Below are 15,655 nucleotides of genomic sequence, written 5' to 3'. Positions count from 1 at the left end.
TAGCGTCATCAGAACAGATGCAACGGAGGCGAAGGCACTGAGAGAATGGGATGGAGTCCTTACAGGAAGCGGGCTGTGAGGAGCTGTAGTCGAGGTAGCTGTGGGAGTCGGTAGGCTTGTAATGGATATTGGTGGACAGTCTATCATCAGAAATTGAGACAGAGAGGTCAAGGAAGGGAAGAGACGTATCAGAGATGGACCATGTGAAAATTCAGCTCGGCACAGTGCTGAACTCTTCTTCCACCGTCTTCGTCTCCGTGCTCACTTCTTTGGGCAGGAGTCCTCTCCCCGTTCAACGGATCCTTTTACCCACCTCCAATATTCTCCCTCCACCTGGACCCCTCCCTCTGGTTTCTTACCTTCTCTTGATCTTTTCATTGAGAACTGTCGGCGTGACATTAACCGTCTCAATTTCTCTGCTCCTCTCACCCGTTCTAATCTGTCTCCCTCTGAACTTACTGCACTCCGTTCTCTCAGGTCCAACCCCAACACTGTCATCAAACCCGCTGACAAGGGTGTTGCTGTTGTTGTCTGGCGCACTGACTTCTACCTCGCGGAGGCTGAGCGTCAACTCGCAGACACTTCCTCCTACCTCTCCCTGGACCATGACACCACCACGGAACATCAAGCCATTGTTTCCAGGACTGTCACTGACCTCATCTCCTCTGGAGATCTTCCTCCCACAGCTTCCAAGCTGATAGTCGCCCAACCTCAGACGGCCCGCTTCTACCTCCTACCCAAAATCCACAAACAGAACTGTCCTGGCAGACCGATCGTGTCAGCCTGTTCCTGCCCCACGGAACTCATTTCTCGTTATCTTGACTCCCTTCTCTCTCGCCTTGTCCAGTCCCTTCCCACCTACATCCGTGATTCCTCTGACACCTTACGTCACATCAACAATTTCCAGTTCCCTGGCCCCAACCGCCTCCTCTTCACCATGGATGTCCAATCCCTCTACACCTCCATCCCCCACCAGGATGGTCTGAGGGCCCTTAGCTTCTTCCTTGAACAGAGGCCCGAACAATCCCCATCCACCACTACTCTCCTCCGTCTGGCTGAACTTGTTCTCACACTGAACAATTTCTCCTTTAACTCCTCTCACTTCCTCCAAATAAAAGGTGTGGCTATGGGTACCCGCATGGGCCCTAGCTATGCCTGTCTCTTTATGGGGTATGTGGAACATTCCTTGTTCCAGTCCTACTCCGGCCCCCTCCCACAATTCTTTCTCCGGTACATCGATGATTACTTCGGTGCTGCTTCATGCTCTCGTCGGGACCTGGAAAAATTTATTAATTTTGCTTCCAATCTCCACCCTTCCATCATTTTCACATGGTCCATCTCTGACACTTCTCTTCACTTCCTTGACCTCTCTGTCTCAATTTCTGATGATAGACTGTCCACCAATATCCATTACAAGCCTACCGACTCCCACAGCTACCTTGACTACAGCTCCTCACAGCCCGCTTCCGTTAAGGACTCCATCCCATTCTCTCAGTTCCTTCGCCTCCGTCGCATCTGTTCTGATGACGCTGCCTTCAAAAACAGTTCCTCTGACATGTCCTCCTTCTTCTTTAACCGAGGTTTTCCACCCACGGTCGTTGACAGGGCCCTCAACCGTGTCCGGCCCATCTCCCTCGCATCCGCCCTCACGCTTTCTCCTCCCTCCCAGGAACATGATAGGGTCCCCCTTGTCCTCACTTATCACCCCACCAGCCTCCGCATTCAAAGGATCATCCTCCGCCATTTCCACCAACTCCAGCATGATGCCACCACCAAACACACCTTCCCTTCACCCCCCCTGGCGGCATTCCGTAGAGATCGTTCCCTCTGGGACACCCTGGTCCACTCCTCCATCACCCCCTACTCCTCAACCCCCACCTATGGCACCTCCCCATGCCCACGCAGAAGATGTAACATCTGCCCCTTCACTTCCTCTCTCCTCACCGTCCAAGGGCCCAAACACTCCTTTCAAGTGAAGCAGCATTTCACTTGCATTTCCCCTAACTTAGTCTACTGCATTCATTGCTCCCAATGCAGTCTCCTCTGTTTCGAGTCCAATGACCCTTCAACAGAACTGAGTGTCGTTAGGAGAGGGGTGAAATATAAGCTGGTTTAAGGTGGGGGGTGGGGTGGGGGGAGAGAAGTTGAGGGTGGGGTGGTTGTAGGGACAAGCAAGCAGTGATAGGAGCAGAGAATCAAAAGATGTCACAGACAAAAGGATCAAAGAGGTGTTGAAGGTGGTGATATTATCTAAGAGAATGTGCTAATTAAGAATGGATGGCAGGACACTCAAGGTACAGCTCTAGTGGGGGTGGGGTGGAAAGATTGACAAGGTATTAGTTGTAGATTTAAAAATAATGGAAATAGGTGGGACAAGAAAAATCTATATAAATTATTGAAAAAAAAAGGGAGGGGGAAGAAACGGGGTGGGGATGGGGGGAGGGAGTTTAAGATCTAAAGTTGTTAGAGAGGGGGATGACCACAGGGGACTCCTGCACTACCTTCCTGAGTCTTTTACTGTTCCTGATGGTCACCCATTCCCTTTCTGCCTGTGTGATCTTCACCTGCGGTGTGACCACCTCGCTAAACGTGCTATCCACGACTTGCTCAGCATCGCAGATGCTCCACAATGAGTCCACCTGCAGCTCCAGCTCCGAAATCCGGTTAGCTAGAAGCTGCATTTGGACACACCTTCCTCACATAAGGTCAACAGGGACACTGGAAGTGTCCCTCATTTCCCGCATCCTGCAGGAGGAGCATATCACGGGTCTGAGTTCTCCTGCCATGATGTCCCTCTCGATTAAGCTAGTTATTCCCTTAAAAAATACGTTAGTTCAGGGCCTTATTTATGTTAGCTAGGAACCTTGTTTCTTGACTAATTATACTTCTACAGTGCTATATACTTTTTAAAAAAAAATCCTACCTCAATGTTAAGCAATGAATTACTTTAATAGATTGAAAAAAAACCTCACCAGGATTTACTCACAAGTCAGCTGCTTTTTTAAAAATCCACTTTCAGAAGAGTGTCCCTCGCAGGTCTGGTGCACTCCTGAAGGTACTGCCTCTCCCTCTCTTTTTTTTAATTTGAGGAGGAGGGAGGGATGGAAACACTACAGCAATGTAATGTTTGGGGCTATCCTCCTCACACTTCATAATGCTTTCAAGTTTTGTATCATGCACAAACTTTGAAATTGTGCCCTGTGCACAAGATCTATGTCATTAATATATATCAGGAAAAGCAAAGTTCCCAACACTGACCACTGGGGAACTCCACTACAAACCTTCCTTCAAGTCAAACAACATCCATTAATCACTATCTGTTTCCTGTCACTCAACGAATTCCGTATCCATGTTGCTACTGACCTTTTACTGGCACTTTATCAAATGCCTTTCAGAAATCCGTCTACACCACAGCATTGCCCTCATCAACTCTCTCTGTTACTTCTTCAGAAAAACTCCAGCACGTTAGTTAAACATAATTTTCCCTTAAGAAATCCATGCTGGTTTTCTTTCAATTAACCCGCATTTTTCAATGTGACTATTAATTTTGTCCCGAATTATTGTTTCTAGAAGTTTCCCCACCAAAGTTAAACTGACTGGTCTGTAGTTGCTGGGATTATCCTTACAAAATTTTTTGAATGTTTGTAATTCCCCTGCCCTCTGGCACCACCCCCAGATTTAAGCAAAACTGAAAAGTTGTGGCCAGTGCCTCTGCAATTTCCATTCTCACCTCCCTCAGTATCCTTGGATGCATCTCATCTGGTCCTGGTGCCTTATTCATTTTAAGTTACAGACATCCTATCCAATTCCTCCTTACAAATTTTAAACCCTTCTAGTATCTGAATTACCTCCTCTTTCACCATGGCCTGGGTAGCATCTTCTTCCTTGGTAAAAACAGATGCAAAGTATTAATTTAGTACCTCCGCCATGCCCTCTGCCTCCATATATTAATCCATTTTTTGGTTTCTAATAAACCCTACTCCTCCATTTACCTCCCTTTTACTATTTATATGCCTTTGGAAGACTTTGGGATTCCTGTTATGTTGGATGCCAGTCTCTTTTCATACTCCCTCTTTGCTTCTCTTATTTGCTTTATCACCTCCCCCAGAAGCTTCCGTATTCAGCCTAGTTCTTAATTGTATTTTCTACCTGACACCTGTCATAAGCACACTTTTTCTCCTTTATCTCAATTTCTATCTCTTTTATCATCCAGAGAGCTCTGGATTTATTTGCCCTACCTTTCCCTTTCAAATGAATATACCTTGACTGTGCCTGAAATATCTCTTCTTTGAAGGAAGCCCATTATTCAGCTTTCATTTTTCCTGCTTCCAGTTGACTCCAATTTATTCAGCTCACATCCGTTCTTACCCTATTGAAGCTGGCTTTTACCCAATTATTTATTCTAACTCTGGGTTGTTCATTGTCCTTTTCCATAGTCATCTTAAACCTTATGGCCAGAATCTTACGCTGATTGGGCGGGCACTCGCCCAAAACTTGAAATTGCGCGAAATTACATCAGATATGTGTCCCAACGTCATCGCGCACACAAGCAATATTGAGGTCGGCGGGCGCGTGCGAGAGTCGGGCCGCACCTGCTGACAATTAAAGGGCCAATTAAGGCATTTAAAACCCTATTGTCTACAATTTTACGCTGCCCACATGATTTCAAGCTCATTGCACGGGCAAAACGGGCAGGTGGGCAGCCGATTTTTAATGAAACCTCATCCAAGGGCAGGATAAAGTGTCCAGGGTGAAATATAGTAAAAATATATACATATCTGGGGACTGATGTTTTTTGAGTCCTGCTGTCAGGCGCTTGAATGTGCTGCATAGACACGGTTTGCAGCAATTTTTTCTTCACATTTAATCTGAACAGGTCTGCAGCTTCCTGACGGAGTTCCGCAGCAGCTGTCTGCCTTAAGGGAGCTCGGTAGAAGCGCCCACCCGCACCCTCACTTCTGTCAGCGCCCACCCTCTTCCCGCCACCCCCCACCTCCCCGGCAGCGCCGAGGCTTGCTCAGCAGGCGTTTCACTTTGGCTGGCCGTTAATTGGGCAGCCAGCATGAAATTGCGTTCAGGGGCCGGTCACAGGCGGAAGCGTGTTTCGCGTCTCCTTCCGGGCCCACCGACTTGGCGCAGACACCAAGCGTGAAATTCAGGCATATGTTACAATGATCACTGTCCCTTAAATGTTCTCTTACTGACACTTGATCCACTTGGCCCACCTCATTCCCAAGAACCAGGTCTAGCAATGCCCCCTTTCTCACTGGACTGGAAACATACTGCTGTAGAAAATTCTTCTGAACACACTGTGGAACTCTTGCATCTCTCTGTCTTTACACTACTACTATCCCAGTCTATATTAGGATAATTAAAGTCCCCCATTATAATTACCCTATAATTTTCCTTGCAAATTTGTTCCTCTGCATCCTTCCCACAAGTTGGTGGCTTATGGACTACACCGATCAATGTACTTGCACCTTTTTTGCTCCATAGCTCTTGCCAAATCGATTCTGGCCTTGAATCCTCTGGGACACCCTCTTTATCCAGCACTGCAATGGTCTCTTCAATCAATATCACTACGCCCCCTCTTCCATTCCTATATTTTCTGAACATCTTGGCCTTTCATTCTTGAGGCAGGTAGAGGGAGTCGGGAAAATTGAGAACTTGGCTCACCTGCCTGGGGAGAAGGTGCCCGCAAAGGAGAGATCTTGCTGCGGGCTGGTTGCAGGCTGGAGTTGGGCCAGCTGACCCGGGAAGAAGTACGGAGGCAGCCATGGGCTGCCGGATGTGGATGCGGGTTGTTTAAAAGACCCATTGTCCCATTGGAAAAAAAACACAAAGGCCCTCCAGCCCTCAGCCTTCACACACCCTTCATCCTCGAAACATTCCCCATGCCCCATCTATGCTATCTCATGCCCCCCCACCCACTTCCTATGATCCCTCATGTTTCCACTGGGGCACAGATGTTGTCATATTATAATAGCTGTCTGGGCTCTCAGCCAAGCATACATAATGAAGAAACATTGTTTGATTGACATCTCGTGCTCTCTGACCACTGCTGTCAATTTTACAGTGCCTATTTACACAAATTAAGTGGTTTAAAGGGTTGTGGCTTGTGGCTTTTAAAACCCAAAGGGCCTGGATAATTGACACTTTTATTAGTTTGCAGTCCAGACTTTTTTTTCAAGCAAAAGAGAAAACTATCAATGGATTATTTTCTTTCAAAGCTTTTTTTTATACAAACCACTGTACACTATGGGGTTCATTGGTTCTAGAAAGTGTACAGTGATTCAATTAGCATGGAAGTGCTATAGCTTGGCATATGGGCATGAGGGTCTATAGGGGGTGGGTGGAAGGGCAGAGGTTGGCATAGGGAGCATGAGGGGACATAGGTGGGTAGGGGTGTAACTTGGCATAGGTGGCATTAGGGTACATAGGGGGTGGATAGAGACATAACTAGGCATGTGGGGCATGAGGGGACATTGGGAGTGAGGGGCGATGTAACTTGGCATAGGGGCATGAGGAGAACCTTTTGAAACTTACCTTTTAACTGAGGGGCCGTGAACTACGACTCTTTCAAAACTTGGCCTGACTCCATGAAAATTGTGGAGGAGTAGGAGATACCTATCTCCACAATGGAGCCAGTCAGGTCTGGAGTGCTGGAGGTGGGCTTTTGACAAGCACCCCTTAAAGGCACTCCCAAAAATCACATAGTCTGGAAATGGGGTCAGAAATCCTGGAATCGGGACCCGCCTGCCATTTTTAAAGAGCTCCCAAGTCATCCTGATTCAGTGAAAATCCAGGCCCTTGTATCCAGGAGTATTTAACACCCAGTCCTACCTTTTTTTGAGCCAGTTCCCTGTTATAGCCACAACATCATAGTTCCACATAACAATCTGCTCCTGTAACTCACCAGTCTTATATACCACACTTCTTGCACTCACATGCATGCACATTAACCCTGATTTAGGCCGGTATTTTCTGGCCCCGTCATGACAGGACCCGCTGCGGGAGAGTTGACGGCCCAGCCAAAATTCCATTGACTTTCGGCGGGACTGGACGATCCTGGTGTCAGGCGGGGCTAGAAAATCCCACCCTTTACACTTTGTTACTTTCTCTGTTACCCTGACTCCACCATAATATTTTAGTGTTAAATTTGTTTTATTAATCCTTATTTTAGTACTATCTATCTCTCACAGTATTCTGTGCACCTTGGTATTCCTCTCTGATATTATTTCTTGGTTCCCACAACCCTGCCAAGTTAGTTTTAAACCCTCCCCAACAGCACTAGCAAGCTGTCCCCTAAGGAACCCTGCCCCAGCTCTATTTAGCGGCAACCCTCCCAGCCTGTACAGGTCCCATCTCTCCCAGAGCTGGTCCCAATGTCCCAGGAATCTAAAGCCCTCCTTCCTGCGCCATCTTTCCAGCCACACGTTCATCTGCTTTATCCTCCTATTTCTATACTCGCATCTGGTATAGGGAATAATCTGGAGATTATTACATTTGAGGTCCTGCTTGGAACTCCTTACCTAGTTCCCTAAATTCTGATTGCAGGATCACATTCTTCTTTCTGCCTATGTTGTTCATTATCAATGTGGACCACAACTGCTGGCTGTACACCCTTCATCACATCCACCGCCCCCACCCTGCCAAACTTGGAGTGCTGTTCAGCCACTCACTTGTGACACTTCCTACACAAATGGTTATCCAGGACATGGGAAGCATCCTGGAGCAGTCCTGCAATTTCTTTATTTATTAGTTAACCTTGCTACTGCTGATAAACCTTACCAATACTAATAAACATTACTGCTATTAGTAAACTTTATTAATACTGATAAATCCGACTAATACTTAAAACACCCTACTAGCCATAATATAGCCAACTTAAAAATAGAAGATAATATTCGCCAGCTACTCACTTGTTACTTCTTATTAATACTTAATATTTTTATCATTTTTAATCTGCCAGATGTTTGGAATCAGTCCCTAAGCAGTAATACTCACCAGTCAATCAACTTACGAATTTCCTGTGGTGTCACACCTCGATTTTTGATTCCAAGTGCAGGCTCTGACTGTCCAGAGGCCGCAGCAGCTGGACACTCTGCTCACTGACCACTCGCTGGCTTTCAGGACCCTCCGCTCACTGACCATTCACCGGCTTTCTGGACCCTCCGCTCATTGACTACTTGCCAGCTTTCTGGACCCTCACTCTCTGACCACTCGCTGGCTCTCTGACCACTCACCAACTTTCGGACCCCTCCACTCTCTGAACTCTCTCCGCTTTCAGGCCCCCTGGTAGATCCGGTCATTCTGTTGAACCTCGCTACACCCTCTCCAAGGATTGCTTATCCCTCCTGAAGTCAAGGCCCTAGAGCTGAATGCAGTACCCCAGAAATAGTATAACAGAGTTTTATTAACCGTAGCATAACTTCCATCCTGTTGTATTCCTGCCCCCATTGAGATGAAGTCAAACTGTCAATTATCTTTTCATGTTATATGTTATACCTGTCCATTAGTTTTTACTGATTTCTGTACTTGAAACCCTAAATCTCTCTACTCCTCCACAGTTCCTAGCTTCTCAGCATTTAGAATATACTCTGACCTATCTTTATGTTCAAAGCGGATGACCTTGCACTGCCCCCCTTTGAACTCCATCTGCCACAGTGGTGGAATCAGTTTGGGTAGAGAAAGAAGCCATTGGTGGGAATAGTCTACAGGCCCCCTGACAGTAACTACATTGTAGGGCAAAGTATAAATCACAAAATAATGGGGACTTGTAAGAAAGGTAATGCAATAATCGTGGGTGATTTTAATCTTCATATAGATTGGACAAATCAGATCAGCAAAGATAGCCCAGAGGATGAGTTTATAGAGTGTATTTGGTATAGTATTAGAACAATATATTGTGAAACTAACCAGGAAACAAGCTACCTGAAAATGTCTAATCAGACAAGAGTAATCAATGATCTAATTGCAAAGGATCCTCTAGGGAAAAGAGATCATAACATGATAGAATTTCACATCCAGTTTGAGGGTGAGAAACTTGGGCTTGAAACTAGTGTCTTCAACTTAAATCAAGGCAATTACAAGGCTATGGAACAAAAACAGAAAGTGCTGGAAAAACTCAGTAGGCCTGACAGCATCTGTGGAGAGAGAAACAGAGTTAACGTTTCACATCTGTATGACCCTTTTTCAGGGTAGGAAGACAGAGTTGGTTAAAGTGAACTGGGAAATTGGTTAAAAGGTAAGATGGTAGGTAAGCAATGACAGATAATTAAGGAGATATTTTGTAATTCTCAACAAAGATATATTCCATTGAGAAAGAAAATTTCCATGAGAAGAATGCACCAGCTGTGGCTAACCAAGGAAGTTAAGGATGGTATAAAATTGAAAGAAAAGGCAATGCTGTGAAGATTCATAGTAAGCCAAAAGATTGAAAATGGCAGAGACCTTGAACAAGTATTTTGTATCTGCATGGTAGTAGAGACAAAAATCATCAAGAATGTTGGAAAATCAAGGGACAAAAGGGAGGGAGGAACTTAAAACAATAACAATCACTAGAGAAAAGTAATAGGGAAACTAATGGGACTAAAGACAGACATGGAATGTAATGTGGGAAAATGTGAGGTTATCTATTTTGGAAAGAAGAATAGAAAAACAGAATATTATTGAAGTGGAGAAAGACGACAGAATGCTGTGGTACATAAGGACGTAGGTGTCCTCATACATGAATCATAAAAAGTTAGCATGCAGATTATGCAAGTAATTAGGAAGGCAAAGGGAATGTTGGCCTTTATTGCAAGGAGGGTGGAGTCTAAAAATAGGGATGTCTTGTTACAACTGTACAGGGAATTCGTGAGACCACACCTGGAGTATTGTGTACAATTTTAGTCTCCTTATTTAAGGAGGGATATACTTGCATTGGAGGCAGTTCAAAGAGAGTTCCATTGTTTGATTCCTGGCATGAAGAGGAAAGGTTGATCTGGTTAGGCCTATATTCATTGGAGTTAGAAGAATGAAAGGCAATCTCATCGTATTGAAACATGTAAGCCTCTGAGGGGACTTGACAGGGTGGAGGCTGAGAGGATGGCAGGAAAATGGAGTTGAGGCCACAATCAGTCATGATCTTATTGAATACAGAGCAGGCACAAGGGGCTGAATAGCCTACTCCTGCTCCAATTTCTTATGTTAAGTTATGTTTTACCAACTCAGTTAATCTATCAATGTCACTTTGCAATTTTCTGCTCCTATCTACACTATTTGCTGTGCTGCCTAACTTAGTATTATCAGCAAACTTGAATATACAGCTTTCCATTCCTTCATTTAAGTCATTAATAAATACAAAGAAAAGCTGTGATTCCAGTACACATCCTTGGGGAACACCATCAGTCACATTCTGCCAAATTAACTAAATACTCATTACCCCTAGTCTCTGTCTCCTACCTCCTAAACAATTTCTTACTCATATCAACGTTTCCTATTTCATGCACTTCCATTTTCCCAACAGTGTCTTGTGTAAGACCTTGTTGAATGACTTCTGTAAGTCCATTAAATAGCATCCATAGACAGTACTAATCTACTATGTCAGTTACCTTTTCAAAAAAATTCAACTAGGTTTGTTATGATTTATCCATTATAAATCCTTGCTGGCTCTCTGAACAGTCACAGTACCCCCAAAAGAAGATTCTAATAGTATTCACACAACAGACATTAGACTAATAGATCTATAACTTCCTTGCTTATCTCTCTCAACCATAATAATTTAATAATGGACTGACATTGGGAGTTTACTAATTTCTGAATCGAGAGTTTAGGAAGATCATGACCAACATATCGACAATTCCCTCATCTACTTCCTTTATTACCCTGGGGTGGAAACCATCGAGTCCTGGAGATTTGACTATTTTTAATAACATTAGTTTGTCCATCACCATTTATTTTAATTATATTGAATCTAGGTAGTTCCTCCCCTTGATTTCTGCTTAGTTTTCCTTATATCTCTCATATTCTATCCTCATCTTCTACTGTGAAGACTGATACCAAGTAACTATTTAGTAATTCATCAATAAATTTGCTTATTCCTGATTTCCAATTACAATATTACCTGCGCCTGTCATTAAGGCGCCCACACCCATTTGCATAGGATTACATAGGATAGGAGGCACGGACACAGGCCACTTGGCCCGACCAATCCATGCTGGTGTTGATGCTCCACTCAAACCTCCTCCCATCTTTTCTCATCTAAGTCTACCATCACAGCCCTCTATCCCCTCCTTCAAATGCTTGTCCAGCTTCCCCTTAAATGCATCTACATTATTTGCTTCAACCGCTTCCTGTGCTAGGGACTCCCATATTCTTACCACTCTTTGGGTGAAAAGGTTTCTTCTGAATTCCCTATTGAATTTCTTGGTGGCTCTTATATTAATGACCTCTAGTTATACTCTTCACCACCCTTATGCTTAACCAATCTTGTCTTCTAATATATTTGTAAAATCTTTGAGTGTTATCCTTGACATCTCGCACATGCTGTTTCTCATATTCCCATTTTAAGGCTCTTACTACTCCCTTTGTATTGCTTTGCTGTTCCAGCTCCCTCTCTCCCAGTCCGCAGGACCTCTATTGTTCTTTGTATAAGCTTTTCCTTTTATTTTACACCATCCCCATTTCTCTTCCTGACCAAAGTTGTTTAATTACACATATAGAGCTCTTGTCCTTTAAGGGTAAGGACAGGTTTTGTGTCATACCAGTGACTGCTTTTAACACAGCGCATTGTTTATCCATAGTTTTATGCATTAATAATTCTGCGCCATCTATCGTGGTCAATTCCTGTCTCATCCCTCCAAACTGATCCTTATCTAAATGTAAAACCTTGGTTTGTACCTCAACTTTCTCCCTCTCAAATCCAACATCGAACTCAATCATATTATGGTCACTGTTAACTGTGTTCCCTAACCGTTAGATTGTAGACTAATTTTAACTCAATATTCATCACTAAATCTCGTATGGCTTGTCCTCTAGATGGTTCAAGAACATAAAGGGCTGGGTCTCTTTATTACCGCTGACCTTGGTTCAGCAAAAAAAACAATTCCAAGATAATCAGGCTCCAGAAACGTCTGGTTACGGGTTGGGTTTATGTCCTTATAGGGAACTGTTTTGTGATTGGAACTCCCCCTTGTTTGTTTTTGAAATAAACTAGCTTATTTGAATTACATTTTGAATTGAAAAAGAGGTTGCTCCTAACTGCTAGTCATATGGGTTAAAGGTAAAATCTCAGTCCAAAACTAATAAAGGCAATGCGGAACTACCAATAGAATAGCAAATACCCTCTCAGACTCTGCCAGATTATAACAACATAAATAAGAAATGGGGTGGCTCAACTTTACAGGTTTAGATTTTGTTCACCTAAGCAGGAGACAAAGGAGAATAATCCCCCCTGTGATTGCTAGATGAAAAATGAATATGGTTACTCTAATTTGCTTTGTATCAGCCTGGCAGTCACATAACACAACAATAACTGCGTTATTGACTGGAATTGCTGAATTTCTATCTATTGGACTACAACAGACCCAGCCATGAGGCAAGGAAACCTTTAGAGATATAAATTCTTGGGAATCATAGCTCCAAATTCTGCTATTCCTCCCAAGCATTCTATACATACCGCATGTCAAGCCTCATTACTCATCTACTCTATCCCAGAATATTGAATTAACTAGGTCAAAGTCCAGTAATGAAATTCATTTATTCAGTGATAAAAACAAAAAACTACTGCGGATCTGGAAATCCAAAACAAAAACAGAATTACCTGGAAAAACTCAGCAGGTCTGGCAGCATCGGTGGAGAAGAAAAGAGTTGACGTTTCGAGTCCTCATGACCCTTCGGCAGAACTGAGTAAAGTTAGGAGAGGGGTGAAATATAAGCCGGTTTAAGGTTGGGGGGGGTGGAGAGAGAAGTTGGGGGGTTTTGATCTTTTGATTATCTGCTCCTATCACTGCTTGCTTGTCCCTACAACCACCCCCACCCCCAACTTCTCTCCCTCCCCCCGCTCCCCCCCCAACCTTAAACAAGCTTATATTTCACCCCTCTCCTAACTTTACTCAGTTCTGTTGAAGGGTCATGAGGACTCAAAACGTCAACTCTTTTCTTCTCCGCTGATGCTGCCAGACCTGCTGAGTTTTTCCAGGTAATTCTGTTTTTGTTTTTTCATTTATTCAATGCTGTTTGCAAACAAGTTTTCATGTGTGAGAATTGCTTCCTCAATGTCCCATAATTTTCTTTCCACTTTGGCCTTCCTCACAGGGAAAAGGGAGCACCTGCAGGTAACACCTCCATCTAAGATTTTGCTTCCTAAACCAAAGGAACCAGAAAAGAAGAAGGAGACCGAGGAATCCAGTAATTCTGAGGCGGAGGAACACAAAGGTATCTTTGAATACGGGGAAGCTCACAGAATCTGAGGACATAATATGACATGATTTGGATGTCAGATGGAGATGCTGATTCGGTTTAGTTCTCTTATTCAGGTGGGGGGAGGGAGAAACAGAGGATTCGTGCTTCAGAAATATCTTTATTGTAGTACAAAACTGATGAAAACAGATTTTTCGCCTTCTGAGATCGGCAATTCTCACTAAGTATGAGGGTAGATTTCCCAAACATGTGATCATGCCTCTGATTCTCAACTCAGGGGGGCATATTAGGAAATCTGGGGGTGGTGCATTCTCCAGGATGGTTTTATCTGTTACAGGCAAGGCTCTATGTCAAGGCAATACATTCACGTGCTTTCTTATCCTTCTGTGGATCACAATGGTTCTTGAATTGTTTGCCCAAAATCCATTCATGTGAGTCTACTGGTGAGTATTTTAAGAACATTTGACTGCGCAGAGCATCATAGTCAACTCCGACTCACAAGAACATAAGAAATAGGAGCAGGAATAGGCCATTCGTCCCCTCAAGTCTGCCCCGCCATTCAATAAGATCATGGCTGATCTGCCCCAGGCCTCAACTCCTCTTTCGTGCCAGCTCCTCATAGCCCTCAACTCCCCGATATTTCAAAAATCTATCAACCTCCTCTTTAAATACTTTCAATGATCTAGCCTCCATAACTCTCTGGGGTAGAGAATTCCAAACATTCACTACCCTCTCAGAGAAGAAATTCCTTCGCAACTCAATTTTAAATGAGTGTCCTCTTATTTTGTAACTATGTCCCCTAGTTTGAGATTCCCCCACTAGTGGAAACATCTTCTCAACATCTACCCTGTCAAGCCCCCTCAGGATCTTGTAGGTTTCAATAAGACCACCCCTCATTCTTCTAAAGTCTAATGAATAAAGGCCTAACCTAACTTTTGGCGTTCTTGATAAGTCAACCCTTTCATCCTAAGAATCAGCCTAGTGAATCTCTTTTGAGCTGTCGCCAATGCTGGTATGCCCTTTCTTAAATACGGGAACTAAAACTGTACACAGTACTCCAGGTGCAGCTTCACCAACAGCCTGTACAGTTGCAACAAGACTTCCCTATTTTTAAACTCCAACCCTCTCTGCCCTGACTTGTACATTTCGTGGATGAAAGGTTCACATGTGAGGACTGAGCACAATTGGGCAAGGTACTAGAGGGCAGTGGCACATTACCCCAACTGGAACCAGCACCTGTATTGCATAAAGTAGTGTAAAAACAATAGGGTGACATCTTGAATCAGGGTAACTTGTTAACTTCTGGTCAATTGCCACAATCACAAGTTGCAGCATAGTTTTAAGCATCATTAGAAAGCAGCTAGCCAGAAATCGGTTTATATAAAACAGACACCTAACATGGCATGTGTGCACACATTCCATGACAGAAGTGCATTGCCAGCCTTATTGGTAAAGGTTCCTGTCTAGGCATTTACAGCCCAAGTCTGAACAGGCATTAGGCCCTTTCCATGTGCAAACAGGGAGGTTAACACTTGTTTGAGGCCTCATTCCCAAACTAGGCTGTCCTGAACCAGCACCAAGTCTCCCAAACCATGGGTCCTTAATGAGACCATCTGAGGCTGCCACCAAAAAGGAACTTTTAAAAAAAATATACCCTACCTGAATGTGGACCCAGGAGAGGCATTCCACAATCCCTGCCTCTCCAAATCGCCCTGTTGCCAGGGAGATAGCTGATCTAATTCATTCTCTGGATGCCCAGTTGATGCCTGCAGATGACTAACAATATGCTGATGAGGCCTGAGGCCTAATTTTGAGTGACCTCTGGTGCACACTCCCAATTCACCGCCTATCTCAAGCCCGAGAAAAGGCCAAAACTGATTTCCACACTTATTACTATAAAACTACAGTATCCGATATTACTCACCTATCCACGTATTTTAAAAGTCTTATAGAAACATAGAAAATAGGAGCAGGAGTAGGCCATTCGGCCCTTCAAGCCTGCTCCGCCATTCATTATGATCATGGCTGATCATCCAACTCAATAGCCTGCTCCTGCTTTCTCCCCATATCCTTTGATCCCTTTCGCCCCAAGAGCTATATCTAACTCCTTGAAAACATACAATGTTTTGGCCTCAACTACTTTATGTGGTAGCGAATTCCACAAGTTCACCACTCTCTGGGTGAAGAAATTTCTCCTCACCTCAGTCCTAAATGGCCTACCCCATATCCTCAGACTGTGACCCCTGGTTCT

At 44.1% G+C, this 15,655-nt stretch overlaps 1 protein-coding gene across 1 annotated transcript in view; it reads left to right on the top strand.

The window, feature by feature from the left end:
• Positions 1-15,655, top strand: part of myo15b (myosin XVB) — a 461,255-nt gene that overhangs the window by 329,278 nt on the left and 116,322 nt on the right. The window lies entirely within an intron of this gene.

This window comes from Cetorhinus maximus, chromosome 24 (genome assembly GCF_964194155.1).
Source record: "Cetorhinus maximus chromosome 24, sCetMax3.hap1.1, whole genome shotgun sequence".
NCBI lineage: Eukaryota > Metazoa > Chordata > Chondrichthyes > Lamniformes > Cetorhinidae > Cetorhinus > Cetorhinus maximus.
This window is presented reverse-complemented; position numbering and strand designations above follow the sequence as displayed.